General features: G+C 35.1%; 1 long non-coding RNA gene across 1 annotated transcript; it reads left to right on the plus strand.

Moving 5' to 3' along the window:
• Window positions 1-694: 694 nt before the first annotated feature.
• On the plus strand, window positions 695-1859 carry LOC111947495. Its single transcript, XR_002873352.1, has 3 exons — window positions 695-737; window positions 1116-1177; window positions 1820-1859. It is a non-coding gene; the product is annotated as an uncharacterized LOC111947495 (long non-coding RNA).
• Window positions 1860-12516: the final 10657 nt, after the last annotated feature.

Raw genomic sequence — 12516 nt, forward strand, 5'->3', positions numbered from 1 at the left:
AAATATACTGGCCTGATTACTTCTTGTAACATGAGGCAAGTTTAAAGAGAAACAAGACAGCTGTGAAAACAACAATCTTTAATATGATACATGTCTGCAGCATACAAAGTGTCATCACAATGAAATAGGTTTTAAGTACAAAACAGTACAAAGGAGAATTCTAAAAAACACATTATTGGCCTGAGAGTCGTGCTTTTTGTCCATCAAAATTCTTTCAGCAGAGTTTGGTAACGGTGCAGGACTTCTTCAGGGTTTGTAACTGCAAGAAAATTCACAATATGAGCTCAAGTGAACATAAAAAGCATAACGACTTTGATGAAATACAAAATAAATTTTACTTATTTAATCATTTCTGTAATGAGTTTGATAAATCTCTATGAATTTTTTTATCGCTTTGACTGTAATGCTTGAAATTAATCAAGTACTATCCTCATTTAAAAACATGATAATAAATTATTCAAAACTTAACTTTTTTTAAATATTGTTCTAAAAATGAACTTTTTTAAATATATATTAAATAATGTCAGGAAAATATGTAAAACAACAAGGCTAAATAATTAGTTTTAATACTAAAAAACCCCCCGAGTGTGTGTTTTTGTTAAGTATGCCAGGGGAAGTAAAGTTGCAAATTCCCAGCGCACTTGAATGCAGCACAACTACCCCCAAAGTGAACGTGCAGATTAATCCGGAGAGCCTCGAGGCGCGCGCAACAGTTTGAATTTCTCTTCATCTGGCAGGTAAGCCAGTGTTTTTTTTTTTTTTAAATATTGGATAAATTACATGTAAATATTTAAACTGATCAAACTTTATAAAGAAGCTAACCTCGTGATTTCAAGCCGCTATCTCTGTGTTTGAAACGTGACGTAAGAGCCTGTCTACCTTACTGCAATAATTTCAGTTATTTCATGTATACATTTTCAAAGTTTGTAATGAAAATCTACAAACATTTTTGTTACTTACCAGGAGAGAGGCACCTGTAAAACAAGCACGTAGCCTAAGTAATAAAGTCTGTTGTTCTGTGCTCGTTTGACTGAGCGCACGTCTTTCTGGGAAAATCAAAGAAAGGCGTTTATTTAAAATAATGATGACGTACTTCCGTCTTTTTACCGCTTTAGATCAGCTATGGTGAAGAAGACATCCCAGACGAATCCGTGAAGCCACAGGAGAGTAAGCTAAAGTAAGCTAAATCCTCCAAGTGGACATATTATTTACATTAATGAAGAGTTTAAATGCCGTTTCCCCATTTTCTTTTCTTTCGCCGTTTTTATTTTATTTTTATTTATTTATTTATTTTCAAATATGATAGAGACAACAATACCACCCAACAGTGAATGTAAATGTTTGAAAATTAAAACATATTTTTGTGAATAACTGTGTTGAATTTGAAATTGCCTATTTATTTATTTTTTCCTTTTCTTTTACACTGCCATGTTTTTCATGCTAATGCAAATTGTAGGTGCGAATAATATTTATAAAGAATAAATACACACAGCAATTGCCAATTAAAACATTGCTTTTGTCATTCTTTGTCTAAACAAATTTGATTTTTTATGGCAATTTTGATTTTTTTTCTTTGATTTCTTTTTTGTTGTTCTTGTTTATGTAACTAAAATATAAAGTTGTGAGTAATTTATTGTCATGTTCATAAATGAGGATAATTGATTAATTTCAAGCATTACAGTCAAAAGTATAAAGAATTCACAGAAATTTATCAAACTCATTACAGAAATGATTAAATAAGTACAATTTATTTTGTATTTCATCAAAGTCGTTATGCTTTTTATGTTCACTTGAGCTCATATTGTGAATTTTCTTGCAGTTACAAACCCTGAAGAAGTCCTGCACCGTTACCAAACTCTGCTGAAGAAATTTTGACGGACAAAAAGCACGACCCTCAGGCCAATAATGTGTTTTTTGGAATTCTCCTTTGTACTGTTTTGTACTTAAAACCTATTTCATTGTGATGACATATTGTATGCTGCAGACATGTATCATATTAAAGATTGTTGTTTTCACTGCTGTCTTGTTTCTCTTTAAACTTGCCTCATGTTACAAGAAGTAATCAGGCCAGAATATGTTTTTACAATGTAGTTACTTTACCCTTACCAACAGGTTAGCATTGTCTCATGTGGTGAGGACAGAAGACCAAGTGTGTATGTACACTGTACGGGATGGTAATACGTGTACATACCCAGCATTTACTACTGAAAGTACCATGTAATAGAGTGGAAATAGGTCTGACTTTCTTTTACAGTTACAGTTTCAGTGTACTTAAGGGGTAAGTACCAAGTACTATTCAAGTGAACATACCCAGTATTTAGTAATGAAAGTACCATGTAGTTGAGTGGAAATAGGGCTGACTTTCTTTTACAGTTACAGTTTCACTGTACTTAAGGGGTAGTTTCTGTGGTAAATTCATGGTAAATACCATGAAACGTGCAGCGAGTGCAGACCTAAAGGTCAAGGTACTTTATTTGTACTTACCTTGTTCTTACATGTGGTAAGTACCATAAAAGACACCTTTGCACAACATGTAAATACCCAGTAAAAATATTATAAATACCCAGTATGTACCACATAGGTATGAACCAAATAGTACCATATAAATACACAGTAAGTACCATGTAAGTACAGAGTAGACACAAAAAGTACCATGTAAGTACCCAGTAAAGTCCCATAGAAAGTACCATGTAAACACACTGTAAGTACCCAGTAAATTCCATAAAAAAGAACCATGTAAGTACCCTGAAAGTACCCAGTAGTTACACTATAAGTACTGTAAAAGAAAGCGTTACCAAAAATCGTTATCTTTTGGTGTTTGGGGTAGAAAATCTAATAAATTTAGTTTGTCTTCAGTTTGACATCTGGCATTGTTTCATCAACACAACAAATACTATCGATCCATCAGTCTATCCATTTTCCAAGCCTGCTCAAGCCCTTTCAGGGCCAAGGGACTGCTGGAACCTATCCCAACACTGTTGGGTACTGGTGGGACACACAGGTGATTGGATCAACTAATAGCAACAAACTGAAGACCTCTGTGATATTTAACTTTCCTCAAATGAAAGATGACTTCTTGAAGAAGCAACCATGACAACCTGTTTTGTATTAACCACAATAATGAGTATTATTTTGACTTGTGATGTCACATAGGCTATCCTGTAAATCCAAACTGCTGCTACGCTTACATGCAGAGCTTTACATACAGGGACTTGGCTGAGTTATGTTTTAATCAAAAACCTCCAGATACATTCTCTCAAGCAAAAAAAAAGTTATTTATATTAACACATTACTTTAATGAACACATTTGTTGTGAGGCAGTTGTAAAATTGCCCTTTTAGCCTCAATTGTTGAATGAAAAAGTTTCTTTTAAAGTCACTGTAAAGCAAAAACAAATTTTAGACCAAACTATCTAATCTGTTAATGAGTCAAACAGTCTATAAAGACTTGTATGAGAGCCAGAAATAGTTAACAAGTGCATAAACTTAATGGCTCTTCACTTTAAGACTGAGGCTTTGCCGTCTGTCGCCATCGTTCTGAACAGCTAAGTCGAATTCTCTGATCCTACACCCTTCCTGGTAAAAAGTCCCCAAATTGCCGTCTACTACACCACACAACTCTGATTCAAAAAGAAAAAGCACTGAATCTTTTTAAGATATTAGTTTTATTCACTTTGGAATGATGCAAATTAACTGCTACATTGCGTCTTTAAATGGTTGCAAACTTCCCAAAACTGGTCTGTAATGTTGAAGAACTGTTAAGATTGTACAGTTTTCTTTTTAACAAAGAATTTTTGAGAAAAACATTCAAACTTGATAGTTTTTTTTTCTCCCTTTAGGATTTTTAAAAAAATTTCTATGACATCATGGAGAATAAAATGGACCATAAGGTGAAGAAGTTTAAAAGCTGTTACCATGCAAATGATCTGTTCCTGAGAGTTTTGTGTTATGTTGCCTTTAGTTTTTGTTTTTATAATTTAAAAGTTCATTTGTGCAGACCTACAGGCATTTTCTGAAATAAAAGAGAGTTTAAATGTTTGCAAAATTGTTTCTTGGATTTTTCCAGGTTCTGTCATCACTGCAATGATTTGGATTCAGCTTGGAAGGACATTCAACTATTAAAGGATAAGCAACTTTTTAAAATGCATTCCATTAAAGAACACATTTTTCACTGTAGACTAATGAAATTCCTTATTTCTTGGAAAATATTTACCGTAGTTTTGATGATTTTCAATTAATTTGATTTGATTTAGTGTCTTTCTCCCATATGCCTCTTTCCTCTATTAAAGGCTTTTATTTTGGGGTTTTTAACATGTTCTTGTGAAATGTATTCACGATGGAGGACACATTAAATAAAATAATTTCCGATTGACGTTGCATACCTTATTTCTTTATTCAAATCTTTATGATCAGAAATAGATAAAAACCTGTCATTGAAATGCTCTCAGTTTTGACAAAGCAAGTGAAATGGGCGGGCCAGTTTCCCTTCTCTGCTCCATTCTGATGCATACACTTGCAGACAAATAGATCCACATATGTCTACATTTTCGTTATCTGACTGGATAGCCGGTTTTGTTAGCTTGGAGTTGTATCGGCTGTAAACCAGCGGGAGAGTGTAAACCAAGGCCCACAACTCAGAGGTGAAATTCTGATGAACTCTCGCCGCTCTGCAGAAAACGTGTCTTTAAAGACTATTTTTTTTTCATTTTGGCTAAGAACAGTATAATCATGATCAAAAGACCACTGTGAATGCTTTTACAATAGATAAAAATATAGTCGGAGTGGGACTTTAAACCATTTATTTACTCATCAAATTCATTTAAGTTTTGTTTTGTAAAAAGAAAAAAAGAAAACAAATAGAATAGTCTTTTGGGAGAACATCAGCATGACAGATATTTAGTTTCTAGTTTGAATTTTCCAAAATGTTCTGGTAAAGAAGAATTTTAACCAAGTGGTACAGATGTTGGCCAATAGAAGGTTCATAAAAGGCATGCGGGGACCAACCGACATACTAAAAAATGCTAATATAAATTCTTTTATCAGACATTCCACCACTGGATTTACCAATAATATTGACTCCTTTTCATGAGCATCTCTAAATTCTGACAGTTTCTGGCCATACCGTAATATCCAGGTTTTAGAGCGCACCTAATTACAAGCCACCCACCCAGTGTGCGCCAGAAGTTTCCTTCCACAACAGTGAAGGAAACTTCTGGCACGAAGCAGACCGGCTTTTCCAAACCCGTTGATGATGGTGGATTTTTTCATACTGCTTTCAACGATTGCTTCTAACTTGAAAGCAGCGTCATATTGTAGTGGTGGTCACGTGCACGTTGGGTCTAATGGCATTAAAGGATTGTGGGATGCGGCTGAGCTTGGGTGTTTCTTTTATTGCACCATGACTTAAGTGTGTAAGAGCTGAAGTCAGGTCCTTGCTGTTGCCTGCTTGTGTATGTATTGAGGCAATCACCCTTGTTGCTGGACATAGAATTATGCAGGCCGTCTCCCATCTGTGACTGCCGCAGTGCTCCTGACGGCTGTTAAATAAAAGCATAAATAAGCCGCATCATTGAATAAGCCGCAGGGTTGAAAGTTCGTGTCAAAAGTAGCAGCTTATAGTCCGGGAAAATACGGTAGGTGGTTCTTTGTGTGAAGACCTTCCTGATCTTTAAAAGAATTAGCAAACGAGATTCTTAAAGCTGTAACTTCTCCTGTCCAATCTTTGCTGTTGACTGTTGAAGTGTTACGTCAGTGTTGCTAACACTGGTAAATGTCGCTCTTAAATAGTGGTGTGTCTGTGTGTTATTGCCCAGCCGGAACAGGTTTCATAAGACGTTCCTCCCTTGATTATGATTATGTTTATGATAGTATAACACAACAGGGACTGCTCTCTCTCCAGTTTGATTTGTGCAGTCTGCATTTGTAGTTTGGATCCAGTAAAGTCATGGTTGACCATCGTATGATTGATCAAGGTCTTGACAATGAAGTCAAGTTGGGTACTGCTTCTATATCAACAAAGCTGTTTTTTCACCTCTTAAGTGTGCTGCCCTATGAAACGCTGTGCCTGAAAAAACAGAGTTGTGAAAGTGTCTGCATAGTCTGCATGCAGTGACACAAACAGCAGAACAGGTACCGAAGCCTGAAAGGGGAAAAGCCTTCTGTGACTCAGTTTGACTGAGTCCATACAAGTGTGCCCGTGTGTTATCACCTCTTGTTTCGGTATGAGTGTGCGTGAATGTTCTCACTGTTGTCTGACAGCAGCACCCTGTCATTACCACTCTTCAGAACTAATTACTGGCACTCCATGGCCTGTGGAGATGCACCTGGGAAGCTGCTCACACCTGTCCCAGCCCCCTAAATTGATTTAAAAGCTTGTTTTCGCCCTTCTGCCAAATATATAGTCAGCAGGCTACTCATTTCCCCCATTTTATAATGTTCTTAAAATTGTGAATAAGCATGAGAGAATGCTTTTGCCATGTCTGATTACACTTATGTAAGAGCACAGAAACGGCATGTAATGTTCCGGATGCACACCTGTGAGCCGTAGCACGTACGTGTAGCTGTTTGTGTGTTAAAGATGATAAACTCCAATTCACCTGATCCCATTTTCTAAATGGAATAGCTGCCATATTGGCTTCAAAACTGTATGCAGCAATGATGACAGGCAGTTATTACAATTTATTACATACACTAGGCCTACGAAGTAGCCCAAGACTTGCCAAAGTGATGTGGAAAGTTGTGAAGAAATATGAAGTTCGGTAGAGTTGAATATTTTTGGCCCTTTTCTAGCACTTGTGCTAATCCAATAATCCTGCAGACAGAGCTGTCCATTATTTTCTGATGTGAGAGTTTTATCAAAAACAAAATTCTCTTAATATACACAGTCAAGCTTAAATCATTTATACCCCTAGAAATTTTTGATTAAAGGTTACTTTTATTCAACAACTAAGTTTCTTCTTAATTGAAAATGACACAGGCATTCCCCTGAAGTTAATCAAAAATGTTAAAAAAAATTCTAATTTATAATTAACATTTTATAACAAAGTGACAAGTCCAAATTTGCCAAGGGTATAAATAATTTTAGACTTGACTATATCTATATTTTAGATCTATTAAAGATTTTTTTTTTCCTTTTTATTTCCATTATTTATAACCAGTTTACCTTGCAAGGTCAAGCAAGTGGCTCAGCTTCCATACATCCATTTGCTGAACCCATTGAATTTTGGGGTCATTCATGAGGCTGTTGGTACTTATCCAAGCTGCAGTTCAGCAAAGGTCACCAGTCTGTTGCAGAGCGTGGCTATGCTGAGCCACGCCCTGATAGCTGATAGCTAATAATCCTGAAGAAAATCATGTCTAATTGCTTTTATTATTAATTCATTATAGCGTCAAACAGTAACTAACATCTTATTTCATTTTGAATAGTTACTGTTTATCAGGTAAATAAAAGTTCTGTCAGGTACTGTTGTCCAAAATTGACCAGTTTTAGACTAAAATAAAAAAAATATTTTTTTTCATTTTTACTTACTGTATTTTCTGCACTATAGGGTTCACTGGATTATAAGGTGCACCATCAATGAATGGTCTATTTTTGAACAATAAGGTGCACTTAGCAAGACAAAAGAGTCAGAGATAAGTCCGTCCGTAAGTCCGACTATAATAACTGCACTGATTGTATCTCTGGAACTCGTTTGTAAAACAGTGCAACACCGCTACACAATAACCATGTTAGTATATTCCAGATAACAACCTTGTTTGCAACTTGTAAAGAATAACAGACATTTTGACAGAGTGCTGTGTACATTCCAAAATCGCTGTGATATCAGTAAACAACCAGAATTAATCCATATAAATGGCACTCCATTAGAGACAATGGCCTTTAAGTACGCCTTATAGTCCAGAAAATAGTGAAAGATCTAGAAGAAGCGAGAGTGAGTTAGCTACACTTTTTGTTAGACAGCAGATAATAAATGATCAAATCACAAAAGCCTGACTGCTCATTTCTCTAGCTTTAACTTTGTAATATTTAGTACTTACTTCCACCAGTTTACTTTTTCAAATGACAAACCTTACATTAGCCTCTGAAGCCAATAAACTTTAGCTCAGTTGGGGGTGGCTGTGGAGCTGAGGTAGAGTGATCAAATAGAAGATCACTGGTTCAGTTCCTGCTGTGCTTGCCAATATGTTTAAGTTTCCTTGGGCAAGACCTTTAACCCCAGTTTAGTATAGTGTATAGTAAAGTATAAGTAAATTAAATTTTATAGTAAAAGATGACACAAAGGGATTAAGTGGAGGTCAACTAAACATTAAAACAAGTGCAAGGAACTGACATAAATTTTAGCCTAATATTAGTTTTCAAAGGCCAATATCACATTATTCTCAAAGTTGAAAAAAAAAGCAAATACAACATATTTTATAATAAACTAGAACTGCAGAATTTTTGTATTGAGTTCAAAATCATTTGCTTTTTCACATTTGGTGCTTTTCGTCCACCTCTGGTTTTAATCAAATAAAAAGAAAAAAATAAAATAAATAAAATAAACATTGTGGAAACTGATCATTATAATTTGAACCAGTGCTGCTCAACCTGGCTGAGGCAGCATGTAATCATAATCCAGCCATTGAATGCCAGCCTTCACCTCTGAGCTGCAGATATTTTAGCTCAAGAGTCTCCAACATGTTCCAGCTACAGTAAAACAGTTTTTCCACAGAAATCTATAAAAACAACTTAAAAAAGGGGACAAAGTTTACTATATACTTCAATGACCTTTCTTTGTGGTATAGTTCATTTTTCCCGTTGGTTTTGTTTACCAGTTCTTGTTACATTGAATTTAGCTGAAGTTGTTCTTTCCTTTCTTTTTCATTTGCATATTGTTCTTACATTTTCTTACATTGTTCGTTTTTGATGTCTTCAGCGTGTTCGGAAAAAATGAATCATATGTTTGGACTGGGTTCACAGTAGTGGGCTCACTATGTTGCTTCTTTCTTATAAACAATCACATCAGACACTTCTGTCTAAATTAGAACTTGACCTGTCTCCTTGACTTAGAATGAGGTCCTGAGACTTTGAAGAGTTTAGTCAAGCTTGTACGTAGCATAAACATTCGAGCATTTCTGTGCGTTACTTTAACCCCTCCTGTGGAATGTTTGCTTTAGCCGCATAGTTATCCAGGCCTATTCCAGGTGTTAATAGTTGTCATTGTAAATGGTGTCTAAAAGGAATTGAATTTATAATATTTTTTCCTTTGAAATTGCATTTTTTTTTCATACTTTAGGTCCCTCCAGAGCACAAGTCGCAACAAGTAAAAAATGCATAATAAAAAAGTTTAAAAAAAAGATAAGTCACACATTTGGGAAAAAAGTGCAATGCTTCTGCACAAGTCTGCCAAGCCCAGCAGAATGCAGTGTGAATGACGGTGCCATCAGCAGTACTTACGTGTCTGTAACCCAGTTCTATAACTTGATGTCCCATATTAGTCTAAGGAAGAAAAAAAAAAGAATCAGATTGTCTTAATGCGAATAAAAAAAAAAAAACACAAAGTTCAGGAGCAGAAGGATCAATGTTTGTTCTTCTGCGTTGCTGTCAGTAGTAAATGCTGACACACACACCTACAATTCCCTCTAGCGGCGGTTAGTGGAAACAATTGCTAAAGAGCAATGGGAAAATGACGAACTTATGATCCTATATTTGCTTTGCTTTTTAAAATCAAATATAAGTCGCACACAGGGCCAAACTATGCAAAAAACGTAAATTATAGTCTGAAAAATACAGTAAACTTTTCTTATCTCACTTAGCATGTTTCCATTTCACCACATCATAATAAATATTTAGTATAGAATCAAGTTAACCTCTCCTATTATTATGTACTTTTTTCAAAGTTTGCATTTTTCCATTTCAATAGGTGTTTGGAAGTCAGAAGGGCAGCACTCCACTGTCATCAGCTGTCAAATTAGAGACTTTCTTGTTCGTTGTATTTGACATACTGCTGAAAAGGTTAAAGGTCAGTACCACAGGAGGAGACCCTTCATGTCTGCACCTCAGTGTGACAAAACAGTAGATGATCTCCAAGACTTTTCTTTGAAAGGTTAGACATTCACACTATTTTCTGCTTATAACTGCTGGTAGTTTTCCTTTTTAAAACAATAAAAAAGACCACGTTTTTTTCTTACTTTGGGTTCATCGTTACTGGATTTTTGCTCCATTTCTCTGTCGCCAGTCAGACCTAAAAGTTTGATAATTTCCAGAAAACTCAAAGTTTGGCAACTGAATGTAAATTTAGTCATTTAGAGAATGAGGCTTCAGTCTGTTCTTGGTTTGTCTCTCTTTTTCTTTATTTTGGATGTTCCCTGGGCAGGACTTGCATGATTTTTTTCAGTTCCTGCAAAGGCAATTGCATTGGAGAAAAGAGAGTAAGATCTGTTCATGTTCATTCACAGAGGTATGCATTGTTGGAGTCCTCCGAAGCCCCCACTTCTTGGTTAGCCTTGTTCTCCAAAAAAAAAACTTTCTTCATATATCATGCGTGCACTGCAGTAAAAGTAGGTCAGTAAAAGTTTTGACTGCGGTTCTGTCTCAGAGGTTGTTGAATGTAATGTACCACTTTGTCTAAACTTCCCTGCAGTTGCACTAATCTTTCCAGGCCATCTTCTGCATAATTAAAGATGGAGACTTTATTTGAGTAATGTTTTAATTAAAGTTTCTCTTTTTTTATTAAATCATGAGAAAAGCAGCCTAATGAACTTTATTTTTAAAACTCTGCAGGTCAGGCTGATTAGAGATCATAATCTATGATTTTCTTTGTAAAATTGTTATATTTTTTTCTCTAAAAATTGCAAATCCTTCACACTTTCTGCTTCCTTTAGAGTTCCCGCAGACAAGTGAAAGTAGAACTCCACAGTGATGTGAAGAAACCTGTGTGCACAAAAACAAGTAAGTGATCTAACAGAGCATTAATGGAGCAGTCAGAGTTTAGGTTGCAGTTTCCAAGGGAGTATCTTCTGGGTTCTCATTAAGATATTAGAAAACATATGAAGGGATGCTTGGTAGCTCGCTCACAGGTCTCCTAAAAGCTACCTGTTTACCTACTATTTGGTTTTCTGACTTAGGGAGGGATAGTTGACCTTTCTTCCAGCTTAAAACTCAAAACTGTTATTTTGCATCTTATATACTCGACCTTAGACATCTAAACAAGAGGATTGCATAGTCTGATTTGCTCCTGTAAATTAAAAAGATGGATATTTAAAGAGGAGATAAAAAGAATTTGGTTTTTGTGTGAAATGTGCACTTTGGCTTGGACTATAGTGACATTTACTTAGTTCTTGTCATGTTCTCTTTTTGAGTTGTCGTTTTGTCAGTCACACCAAGTTAAGGTTGATCATCCACAACTGTCTTCATTTAGTTAATTACCCTCAGTGTATTTAACCCTTGTGCTATCCCAGGCACTTTAATGTTGGGAGTTGGGTCATCTAGACCCAGTAGACAGTGCTCTGAACCTTTTTTCTTCAATGATTTGTGATCTTCACTGGTGTCCATAGATTACATGAAATCTTTCCACCTTTATCCACCTTTGTCCTGGTAGGAATAACACGTCAATGTAAGGGTGGGGTCCCAGGGGTGTTTTTCTTTCTTTTACTCATTGTTTCATTTACTTTTGTTGCAGTTGTTGCTGTTTTTACAATTTGTACAATTTAAAATAAAAAAAAACTAAAAAAAATTGATTGGCATCGAGCAAGGAATCGAGCATTTGCAGTTGACCACATATTTTTTGTATATATTTTATTTTTATTATTGTGATTATTATTGTTATTATTATTGTTATTATTAGTAGTAGTATTTAATATTTATTTATTTATTATGAATATCATTTTCGATAATAATTTCAATAATAATTGTAATTAAAAATTTTAATAATTTAATATTCTTAATAATTTAATATGAATGTCATTTTTATATCCTTTTTTGATGTTATATAGATTATTTCTGAATGTCGTTTTTTTGCTGCCACAGATATATGAAATTTCCCCATTGTGGGATTAATAAAGTCATCTATCTATCTATCTATCTATCTATCTATCTATCTATCTATCTATCTATCTATCTATCTATCTATCTATCTATCTATCTATCTATCTATCTATCTATCTATCTATCTATCTATCTATCTATCTATCTATCTATCTATCTATCTATCTATCTATCTATCTATCTATCTATCTATCTATCTATCTATCTATCTATCTATCTATGTATGATTGGGAGAAACAACAATATACAGCTTTTGTAGATTTTTTCCCCTACTGGACTGATTAAGTACCCGATGCGGTGATTTTTCAAAATAAAACATTTCTCAAAATCAAAGATAGATCAGACTATTAAAAAAAGGAGGACAGTATTGAATATTTCTTCAGCGGACCGGCCTTCTTCCATTCATTTTCTTAACCCGCTATAACCTATGTATAACCTCTTAAGTTCCATCCTTGTGCTTCGCTTGCGCCAAAGCGCCCCGACTACTACCGT

Source organism: Oryzias latipes, chromosome 6, assembly GCF_002234675.1.
Source record: "Oryzias latipes chromosome 6, ASM223467v1".
In the NCBI taxonomy this organism is placed as follows: Eukaryota; Metazoa; Chordata; class Actinopteri; order Beloniformes; family Adrianichthyidae; genus Oryzias; species Oryzias latipes.